This window comes from Notothenia rossii (genome assembly GCF_949606895.1).
Source record: "Notothenia rossii genome assembly, chromosome: 8".
NCBI classification, from domain to species: Eukaryota; Metazoa; Chordata; class Actinopteri; order Perciformes; family Nototheniidae; genus Notothenia; species Notothenia rossii.
This window is the reverse complement of record NC_136906.1, coordinates 16,185,239-16,197,151: the sequence shown is the minus strand read 5'-3', so window position 1 is coordinate 16,197,151 and position 11,913 is coordinate 16,185,239.

Below are 11,913 nucleotides of genomic sequence, written 5' to 3'. Positions count from 1 at the left end.
AGGAAATGCATTTTGAAGTTCAGTAATTACATAATAGTCATTAATATCAGAGACAATGTGAAAATGGGAATTAAAGAGTGCTGTACGCAGTCACAGGCTGACGTAAAGTCAGCTGTTGATGGTCAGAATACTTCCTTAAGCCATAAGGTATTGATTAACGGGTGATAAATAATACAATACACACAGTATGACGTTTGTGTGAGGAGACTTCAGTGGTGTTTGAAAGCATATTTGATCAGATGTGCTGAGTAAATAAATTAAGTAATGAGTAATGCAACCAACACATTTATTGATAACTAGTAGTAGTAAGTAGTACACTAATGTATTTGTTTCCAGGGAGTAACATGTAATCCATGAATGACTACAGTTCTTAACTGGCCCTGTCATAGTGTTTTGCTGTGGACTTAAAGAAAAAAGAGATGAAATAAATAAATATGATAAGGTGCTCTTTCATACGGATATTTAGGTGTCACACATTTATCAAGTTTGAAATAGCTTGACTGTAATAGCTTCTTCATACTCAAACAAAGCTGCTGCATGCTTCAGTTTGGTGATGACACAACAGTACAGGAAACAATACACAATTTGATTCAAATTCAAAATGTGTACAAATAAATGCATGAATTGGCTATCTGGGAGTTTATGGTATGCTTATCAACATCACCTGGACCCTTAACGCCACCTCAGTTACTTCCACATGCTTATATTTAGGCTGCAACCCACGTGTGGCAGTATACACATCAAGCCTCCCCTGCTTTTTACTTTAAATATGTGATGAACTGCATCTACAAACTCAAGCAGAATAATTCATACTGCCCATTTCATAAGGCTGTGTCAGAGCTGCAGTAAAACAACAGGGATTAACTGTGATTGCGGTGAAAGAAATACCTCAGGTTTTGCTGTGAGTAGTGTGAGACCGTTGATAATGTCATTCTTTTTTTTCCTTCTCCTGATCTAATCACTCCAGTATTCCTTTATTACCAAGCCTCTAATGAGATCACTCTGCACCGCAAGTAAAAGCAGTGGCTTTGTCTCTGTGCACAACAGCATCAACCTTACCCGTTCAAAGTCTCATTAAAAACAGATTGTGCTGTTGCTCAGCCTGACTCCTGAATCCCATTAAAAGCACCCTACAGAAGTGAAACATCATTAGTGAGTGAATCGGCTTTAGTAATTAACTCTCTCTCCCACTGCCAGCCATTGTGTTTATAGTTCTCCTTTAAAAAAAAAAGCCCTCCAGGGCCCAATGCGGCGAGACCCAAGTCCTCACTGACGTAATGTTTTTGGTTTACCTGCAGTCCTGCGGGCAGGAAGTGAGAAAGAGCATTTAGATTATGTGTGGTAGGAAAACAGGAAGTTAAAGTTAAATAAACAGACATTTGGGTAGATAGCTAAATTACCCAAAGCCTAAACAGCCAACAAGGGACTCCATTGTGGCTTAGACCCTTTCATTGAACTAAGAATAACACCAAGTTCCCAAGTTGGGATACTTTAAAGATTACTGTGCTTTGTGGGATACAGTTATTTTGTGTATTTAAAAGATTTGACTTCTATTAGCTCAAAATGTAAAAGTAGAATATGAAACAGAACCAAAATAATGATATATTGTTTATATTTAAAATAACTTAACCGCTGTATTCTGTTCTCTTCAAGTGAACATTATATCACTTTAGTTTCTGCCTTTATGGGATAAATGTTGTATTCCTCATATGATTCTCAAAGTTCAACATTTTTAATGGAGCTATATTTAAATAATGCCCTCCTTTAATGCTCAGGTTTTTCTTTCCCCACCGCCAGTTTCAAAGAGCTGGCCTGATTCTGTCTGCGCTGTCAGGGCTTCAAAGGCTGTGTTTCATGGAGGGGCTCTATGACGTCCAGTGGCAGTGTTTCAAATCACCTCTGGTGCAGTAGATATAAAGATAGCATTCATCTATTGACTGCTTTATGTTCCCACTGTGGCACAGATAACTACCTTACTGTCCCAGGACAACAGGGCCTGTGTGGACCTTTGTTGCTCTTCTGCCAGTGGCACAAGTGTGCATTTCAGCTCTAAGTTCATCCAAGACATTAAATGCTGAAGGGCTTGTGTGCATATGAGAGTCAGAGAATGACAATGGTATGTTTGCACTAGGGAAACTAATACTGCAAAAGGAAAATGTTAATGTGCTTGATAATTTGCTGATATTACAGGCTTGAGACACTTATCTTAGAGGAAATTAGGACAATGGCTCTTTTTTATGAGAGAGTTTTTCCCTGAGTCTCCGATGTAAATGTGTAATGATATGTAAGGGGAGAGGAGAGCAGGAAGAGATAGAGGTTAAGTTAGACAGCGTGGGAGACGGAAAGTGGAGGAGAGGAAACCAATAAGAAGTTGAAGAGGCTGATAAGAAAAAGAGGGCAGCAGGGGGAGAATTACGAGATTTGATGCAAAGATAAGGTGGCTTGAGGTGCACTGTATGTAAGACTGCCATATTCAGGCAATTTACTTCAGCAGGAGTGAGTTAAAGAAAACAGCTGGAGAAATGGTGATCATTGTCACTGGGTGATGTGAGATGTCTTTGACTTGTATTTTGAATATTTTGCAGCAGCCTTGTTTCAGTTGATGTTTCAGTCGTCATGTTGCTGCAGAGTTGATGGAGAGGAGAGATAGACAATCAGACAGCGGGCATGTCCACACCGCTCTCTATCTCTCGCTTTTTTGTCCTTACCCTTTTTTTCCCTCTCTTCTCCATGTTTATCTCCGCCCTGCGATAACACACACAGATGGGAAATCAAATCCCTGAATTACCAGCAGCAGCTTTCGTCTCTTTACATCTCTCGTTTCCAGACTGAGAACAAATGGTGTCATCAGGCTATGATGAGGCACAAGCGTCTGGTTGTGGTTGCCGGCCTTAAGTGCGGGTGGCATGCTCTTTCATTGGTCGGTGCTACTAGGTGGCATTGCATGGTCTAATGAGGAGTCACATACGTGTTCTGTCAAACCTCAGAGCTTCTGCACAATAGGGTTGCTGCACTGACTACATCATGCTGAGGTATGGGGATTTATGAGACAGAAATAAATGAACAAAAATAAATAAATAAAAGATCCACTTGGAAATACACTTTCTTTTTGAGGGTTTTAGCTTTTAAAAAATTGGAATTATAACAGTCTTATATGAGAAATGTTAAGTTGAACCGCAATTATTTAGTGTTTGCTGCACGTGTGTTTGTTTTGAGACATTATTTTCTGATCTGTTATCCCATGAAGGTTGTTATGAATGTAAAGAAGAATAAACACCCTGGTAAAGAAATCCTGGAGGATTAAGGAGGTTTCAGATGGGGGGCTTGAGCTAGAGAAGACTATTTGGGGGGTAGAGACAGACAGAGTCATTCATGTTAACACCTTTTTTTGTTACAGGTAACGTCATCAATACATTTTCCTTTGTAAAATATGGCTTTTCTGACCCATTTTGTCACTAATAGCATGGCATGGCAACTAATGTCGTATTCTCTTTTTTTGTCTTTTCTATACTAATACAAGAATTACAGTTTTAGTATTTTTCCTCAAAGTTTTCAGATCAAGAAATATATTCAGTGTCTCAGCAAACGTTAAGCTTCCACGTCCGAGAATAGCTCTTGACAACGAGACCAAAAACAACAACAGAAGAAGCAGACGCCAGATAGTCCCAAGAAGATGTACCAGTGTTTTTCTTCTCAATGCTATTCTGGAGTGTGAATTCGCGTGATGAGAGATCAAAAGCACATTTCTGCAGGCTCACTGGAGTTACAGAGGAGCCATTGTGCAAGTGTGTGGCCCTTGGAGCAAGGCTGGCTGTTTGGTGGGGCCCGCGTGTAGCCAGTGCTGCCTTTGTGTTGCTATATGAAACAACTCTCACTGACAAGCCACAGCACGGAAATTCACTGCTGCTGTGAAATCTCAAGAGCTATTGACAGGAGCACTGCGATCAACCAGCCACTGTCCTCTCCGGTGTCCAAACGTTTTACATTTACACAATTACGGTCATTTACTTGTTCTTCATTGTATTATCATTGCCAGGAGTTGCAGGGTGTCTCCACAGTGTCAGCATTGTGATTCATATCCCGTTGCACTGGAATGCACCGATGACTCTGCTTTGTGGTCTAATTTTCAGATGACCGCATGTCTTCAGTGATTCTCTCGGCTCCAGGAGCTTAATGAGTTATAGCTCAAGTGTTTTCCTACTATGAGTTTAAAAGCCCAAATCAGCAACTTTAATTGCATCTAAAAACTTCCCAGGGGACGAGGTCGCAGCCTTTTGTTTTCATGTCAGGGCTGCGATGGGGAGCCGGCCGGTCCCCTGCACGTCTCCCAACAATCCCAGTGTCACCTCATTGACCTCTCACCTTCGACCCCTGCAGAATAGTGGGGTCACTGTTCGACTGACAGCGGCTCCTGTTGCGAAACAAACAAGGCAGCAAGGCGGCTCTGCTGGCTGCATACGGCTGACCAACATTCATATAGATGCACAGCTGTGCAGACATACTGGGCTTCCACACTGGCACACATAGACAGAATCCCTCCACAATACCTGACATACCTTTTCAATCGCTTTTTTCTCTGCTGTGGCATTGCAGGGTTTCACTTTGAGAAGTGAGAAGGAGCTGTTGAAAGCCTGTCTGGCATGTTATTTTTTATAAGGTCATTTTCTCAGATTCCATTCCTGAGCGGTACGTTTTTATGTCTACAATATCCAGGTGATGGTCGCTCTGAATAGCTGCCAGTTGCTTCGGGGTTTCATTGTGTAAAACAAATGTTTCTGTTTACAATCTAAAATACAAGGGAAAGAGGAAAAGGGACATTCAGTATGATGCAAGGATTGAGAAAAGGGAAGTTAGCGCAGATTTGTGCTTCCTCTCCCTATACTGTAGCGTATTGGCAACGTTAGTTTATGTCGCAGAGGTCTAATGGATCAAAGTAAAGAAAGACTATCATGCTAATGAGAAGTGTGAAATGACCTTCCCTTCTTCTGTTTCTCTCGCCTCCTCTGTCCCCTTCTGCCTCCAGCCAATCAGATATCCTCTTTGTTAGTTTCCTCCCTCGTATCCTTCTACGGCTGAACTATCTTTTCTCCCTTGTTTCATTTTCAAGCCGTATTTTTCAATTTACATTATTTCTGTATCAACCTGTTGCCTCATTGATCTGTCAATCATTTCTTCCTGTCTTTGTCTTGTTTTCTTTTGCTAGTCAATAGAGCAGGGAGAAGAAGCGAACAGTGTCTCCTTGGAAATATTCTCTCACTCCATTTCACTCTTTCAGTTCCCCTTCTTTTTTCATCCTGCTTTTGGCGGCCCTCCAACACATTTTAACACCCATCACGGCATGCTGGGCATCGTCCAACAGATGCCCTTGAGAAGGACATTCCTGTCTGGCACAACTTCTTTTTTTCACGCCATTTATACTCAAATATCTGAGCCCTGCACTGAGTACATCATGCAAGCAAACTCATTGTTATTTTTGAAAATAAAACGAACACACTCGTCTTGCATGGTGGCATGACTGGAACTCAGTGAATAATAAAAAACTCAATGCACATTGTTGCAAATACAAAAAAAACATTGTGGTAAAATGTTAATATTACAGATTCTTGAATTTGATATTTCTTTATTGTGCTTTTGTTAACTTGCCGTTATATAAAAGATACTTTAAGTTCAGAATGTACCTCTTCATTCACCCTACAGAAGAAGAAAGAACCACTTCTGCGTGACAAAATGTTTCATTATCAAACGAGATAGGAGTCAAGGGAGGGTATTCTGAGAAGTGCTCATTGAAGAAACCAGCCATTAAGGGAACACTGGAGCTATGTCTTTCATATAAAGAGCCCTATCAGACTGTCGCTTTTGAAATCCACTCGCTGTGCAGCTCTCCTGCTTGAGAAGCTCTAGTGAAAAGATGGGAGGGAGTGAGGGAGGGCGGGAGAGAAGACACTGTGTTGAAACTGACTGAAGGACAATTTGTTTGCCTGGTTTAAGCTAATTCAGGCACATCTTAAATGAAGTGTGAACATAAAAAACTACTGTAAACTCAACTGCATATCCTTCACACCCTATAAGTGGGACTAAATGAATGTTTTCTCCTCCGCCTAAAAGTAGCCCGCTCAAGTTCACCAGATGTATATTAGTTTGTCAGCTGGCTCTTGGAGAAACATAGATTCAGTGCACTTATATTTTCCTTGGGTTTGTGCATGCTTGCTTTTCAATCCATACCATGATCAGATTTAAAAGAGACTACTTCACACGTATAAAGTTAACACCTGTGAGCTGCAGAATGCCACCTCTATTGCTGCATATCAACAGGAACGAGGCAAACAGGGAGCTTCACTTATGAGAGCTACACTTAGAAACACTTAATACTGTCATCAAAGCCGGTGCTGGGGCGGATGGTTCCACTGTGACGCTGTGTGAGTGGGACGAGGGGTGGGAATAGACCGAGGGAGAGGAAGAGGTTGGTGGAGGACTGAGCAGACCAGAATGCTCAGCACATGTTGGGGAACAGCCAACAAACACCATCACAGTGTATTTACACTTTAGCTCAATAATAAACTACTACCACCATCTTCAATGGTCCTTTCTGACAAGGATAGTAAGCTGTATTTACACTGCAACCCAGCAACTTAGGCACATCCTACAAATGCTGCATATTGTATATTTGTTGGACATTTTAACTTTTAGTAAAGGGAAAAACAATGTGACATCATTCAACAAAGTTCTTTATTTTTAAGCAATGATGTGTCATGACCGCAGGTTGGAATGACTGATTTAGCCACAAAGTGCAACCGAACACTGAAAAATAACTTTTTGGCGACCTAAATGTTACAACAAACTTTTACAAACTAAAGATGTGGAAGGGCAAATGTTACCTTTGAATTACTGGGCACTAGAGATTATCCTCAGTACAACGTTCATGGAAATCTGTATAAAAAAAGCATATACAATATACAATATACGTATATATGTCACATTTTAAGTAAAAAAAACAACACAAAACAACATATACTGCGAAGAAGCGAGAACATTCTTCAATGTCATTTGGGTGAATTGACCCCATAACCTTATAAACTCCATGATACGAACCACAAACCAACAGTGTTTCCTCTTCTGTGATTGAGAGCCAAGAGGTGGACTGAGGAAAGACAAGCTGTGTGCTTTTTTAACTGGGGTTAAGAGGGAGGGCCTCAGGTTGACAAACTCAACCAGCGTGACCATCTGAAGTCTGAGGTTTTTGTTTGGATTTCAGACCGAGCACCTGTTGACGGTGGAGACATGCAGACATTTATTGACATTATTCAGACAAAAGGATATCTTCCTATTCTCATCTAACAGATACACCCTAAAGCGTTTCGAATTGATCTTCAGTCCAGGCTAGCTTTTCTCTCAGTTTATACAGCCAGCGATACCCGTCCAAAGCTTTGGTTTTATCTAAAGCAGCAGTGAAAGTACAGGACCACAGGCGTAAAGCTGTCAACACGTGGACACGGTCGTGGAACACAGCCTGGCCTGTCCCCACAGCAACTTTATAGGAATGTTAAACGCCCCCCGCCACCTCAACATATCTGTCCTCTGTATCGTATTTTCCCCTTGCCAGGCTGCTTAATATGCAGGCTGCGATTCCCCCCTACATTCCTCCAGATAAATCTCCACTCAGGATCTTTCTAGAACAAAGCTGTTAAGACTTGTTGGGAAATGTACTTTCATCTATACGCTTGCCCACCTATGTTTGGCTTTTTAAGTTGTTCTTACTGATATCAGTTTACACACTGAAGAATGGTTGCGCTGTTGATATGAGCCACTTAAATTGTCTGTGTGTGCGTTGGTTCATGTGTAGAGACAAAGTAGTGCTTGTGTGACAGTGTGTGATACCACTTCAAAGTGTACAAGATGGGATGGGCTAGCTTGTCACCATGAGAATGTTGAGTCTTTGATGTGTGATTAAAGGAGGGATGTACACCTTTATGTAATCAGTTCCAACATTTGACAGCCTGCGTCCCACAATGCACCACTTGTGAGAGAAGATTTTAAAATGCTTTCTGATCATCTGTTGGTGCCCTCCTTGTAGCAGGCAAAGCAGTGACACACTACAGAGCTCACTGGCTAAGTGCGTCTCTGTCAGACAAATTATTGTGTCAGCTTTGCAGGATTAGTCAGGTGAGTGATCGGTGACCGGTGTAAAGAGAGGGAAAACTGGGTATGTTGGAATCAAATCAAAGAGCATGGAAAAATGGACAAGAGCATGGAGAGTAATTCAAACACACAATTGTCGCCTTGGTGGGCACACACTAATCCTTTTGAGCTTTCTAAATGATTACTCAGCGAGGGATAGGAAATACAAGAGTGCTGCCTTAAACCCTGTGCAACGTAATCAAAGCAGCCATCATAACCCGGGCAGTCTAATAGCATAGCGATAGCATGTGATAGCATCAGAGGCGGCTTTTTTGAAACGCTAGCCTGGGCTTAAGCCTCTCTATCAATATGGACATCAGCCAGAACCTGGCTATGCAGCCACGCCAATTTTGTTTTACTTTGTTCTGCTGCTACTTTCTCCATCCCATATTTATTTTCCTGCTTGATACTCTCACTTTAAAGTGGAGTGACACACAAGCTGGGTTTTCCAGCACAGGTTTCCTGTGTTTGGAAGAGGGGGGCTGGGATATAAAAACAGGGGAAGGGGTGAGAAGGTCACACGGAAAGAGGGAAAAATAGGTTGCAAAGTGTGGAGGTTAATTGAGAGGTAAATCTGAGGATTGACTTTTATATTCTGGCGTTTAAAGTTCAACCTATGATCTCAGGAAGAGTAGACGGCACTATGGTGATAGGATTGGGAGCTGAATAGAACAAACAAACTGTTAAAAGAAATGTCATGAAGCTAACCCTTTCCTGACATTACCCTTATGTAAAAGTGGCTGAGCTCACAAAGTAGCAATGTAATGGCTAGGTGAGTTGTAACAAGACCCTGAAAAAACTATACAAATCCCCCATGAAGTCACACTCTATCACCTATCCCAGAGACTATACAAACAAGATAGTACCTGGCTAATCTCTAAACATGACCATAACAGAGATGTCGTCAGGCAACAACCACAGCAACCATATCTGAGAGATGGCACTGGACTCCAAGACTTTATCAGCTCTAGATGAATGAAATCAGACTTGACTGGTTTTTGGGTTTGTGTTAAGGTGTAACAGCTACTTTAAGGAAGAGCACAAAAGGAGTCTTTGTGTAGTACAAAGTGGAAAAGATGGGGAGGATGATGCTGGCCAATCCCAACGGATTGAAGGACAAGAGACAGTTCCTCAATCTTTAATAACCCTTCAAAATATTATGAAAAGATGAATACCACAAATGGAACAGGAAATCATACAACATTCCTGGGACAGGTGTATCACGGTTCAAACTGGGATAAACAAAATGCCAGAAAAATATTGTATCCACACAAGAAAAATTGCGTTAAAAGACAACGCACTATTTTTATGTTTAGCTGATAAACACCTCTAGCAGCCATTTGAATTGTGAAAGCATTATAGGTAGAAGCATGACATTGAAGTGTCACATTCTCATGACGAAGAGGAGAAGAGGGATCATCAAAGCAGTGACTTTGATTTTCACACAGGAGTCTGATGTTTCTAATCCCATTTTAATACAACCATCAAGTTATTTCCTTTTGATCATGAACACAAGTCTCTTGTAGTGAAGAGCAAGAGACATTGTTTGGCCAGGCCCTTTAAAACGGCACATTGGAGTGTTTTCTAATGTGACGCTTGGTTAAGGTTTGGTTAGTTGTAGGCATAAAACAACGTGGTTATGTTCATATCATATCCTAACCCTAACTTCAATTAAGAATGTGTTGTGCCCAAACCTAACAAAAGCATACAAAAAGAGCTGGCAGATTGGAAAAATGCGCTCATTTTGGAAGAATAATTCTGTATACAGGCTTCATTGTGAGGATTTGTCTGACCATTACCTTGAGACACTTATTTTACAATAGAGAAGTGAGTGATGTGGTTCTTTGTGAACACACAATTCAAAGTCAAAATATATTTGGGTTCTACCTTATCCGTCTCAGGGTCGCTCAAGGTCACACTCACACAGAGTACACATTGTTGGGAATGGTTGCATATGTTTTTCTCATTTCAATCCCACAAATCTTTGAGCTCTCTCTCTCTCTCTCTTTCTATCCCCCCTGCACTTTCTGTATCCAAAATATGCAGACAGCATTTTCCTCCTCTGTCTGTCTCTTATTTGGCCAAATACTGAAGATAACATGGCAGGCTCCTACATGGAGTTGCTTTTCTCACATACTTTTTATCACAAGGGGATGCAATGGAGGAAATAAAGTGTACATGAACAAATTAGAAAGATATTTGTGGTGATACTTTGAGAAAATTGCCAGGGATATCAAGTACAAAGGCACCGGTGTCATCATGTGAAAATGATGCTTCTATGCCTTTTATTTACGTCTAGAAAAGAGGCTTAATAATCGTCTGGCTTTTTGTAGGTATAAACCAACTTCCATTAGTCTTCAAATGTCAAAACACAGAGGAGGTATAGCATTACCGTCTACAACATCCGCACACACACTCTTTTCTACACCCCTGTTCTCTTCTCATGCCCTGCTTCCTCCCACAGTTCCTTCTTTTATCCCTTTACCAGTCACATTACATGATATCCTCTCCCCCCCCTCATGTGTTCGTTGCTTGCTTTCTCTTATGCTACTTTGGTAAAAACGTTCTCTAATTCATTTCTTTGTGATGCTATTGAAAATCGTCCCAGTCAGAAACTACTGTTGTGTAACAGAACCCAATGTTGGTTCAACTTGCACTCTCAGGAATATTATATATCCACCACACTGCAGTTATTGTTTTCCAGGTGCTCAAAGAAAAAGAGTGTTTTCTTACTTCTTTTCGAAAGGACAAATGCAATATTCAGGAGTCTCTCGTTCCTGATGCTTTTACAGCTCATCGTAACAGTTTGAAAGTAAAGGAAGTTGAGGCCTAAAAAACTATAAGGCACAGGAGGAAAACAGACACACTGAGGAATGTCATTACTGTGCAGAAACCTGCTGCCGTATCCCAATGTGCTCCAAGATATTAGTCAACACGTACCAATTGCAAACCCACATACACTGTACAGATGGATCTCACACACAGATATGACACACACAGGGTTGAAGAGGGCATTTCCATAAATTACTTAATCGGAACATCTGGGGAGGAAATATTAATTGTGTCTGAATCGTTCATTAAATTCAGAGGGCAGACCTGTGCAGACGTGTTGTCGGTTAAGCCGTCTGCTCACAGAAATTAACATTGTGAATTGTGAAAGCTCAGCTAAAAGAAGGAATGTGTTTGTTTCTTATGTTTGTGTTTGAATCATCTAAAAAACACTTGTAGAGGATTATAGACAATACATTTAAAGTATAAAATATAAACAGCACATTTTTAAGATGAAGATGCAGTGTTTCCCACAGAATTTGATTCTATTTGTGGGGGCACCGCAACACCCTGGCAAGAAAAGCCAAAGGCCCCTTAACCTATTCGGGTGGCCCTCGCATCCACCCCCCCTCAAATAAGAAAATACATGTGAGTTCATGGACACTTCAACGTTCTTGTTGCTCTGTGTTGCGTTGTTAATGAGTGAGACACACCGGAGTTGAGGGTCTGTGGGGTTTATTCTCCCAGAAATATCATTTACAATGTAGGCATTTAGCAGACGCCTTATTCCAAAGCAACTTACAATGACCAATTACAGGGACATTCTCCCTGGAGTAAGTGCCTTACTCAAGGGCACACTAGTGTTGGTGTTCCAGGCGGGATTTTAACTCGCAACCTTCCGATCATCAGCCCACCTCACTATCCATTAGACCACCAACATTTATATTTTAAAAAAAAAAAAAAAAAAAA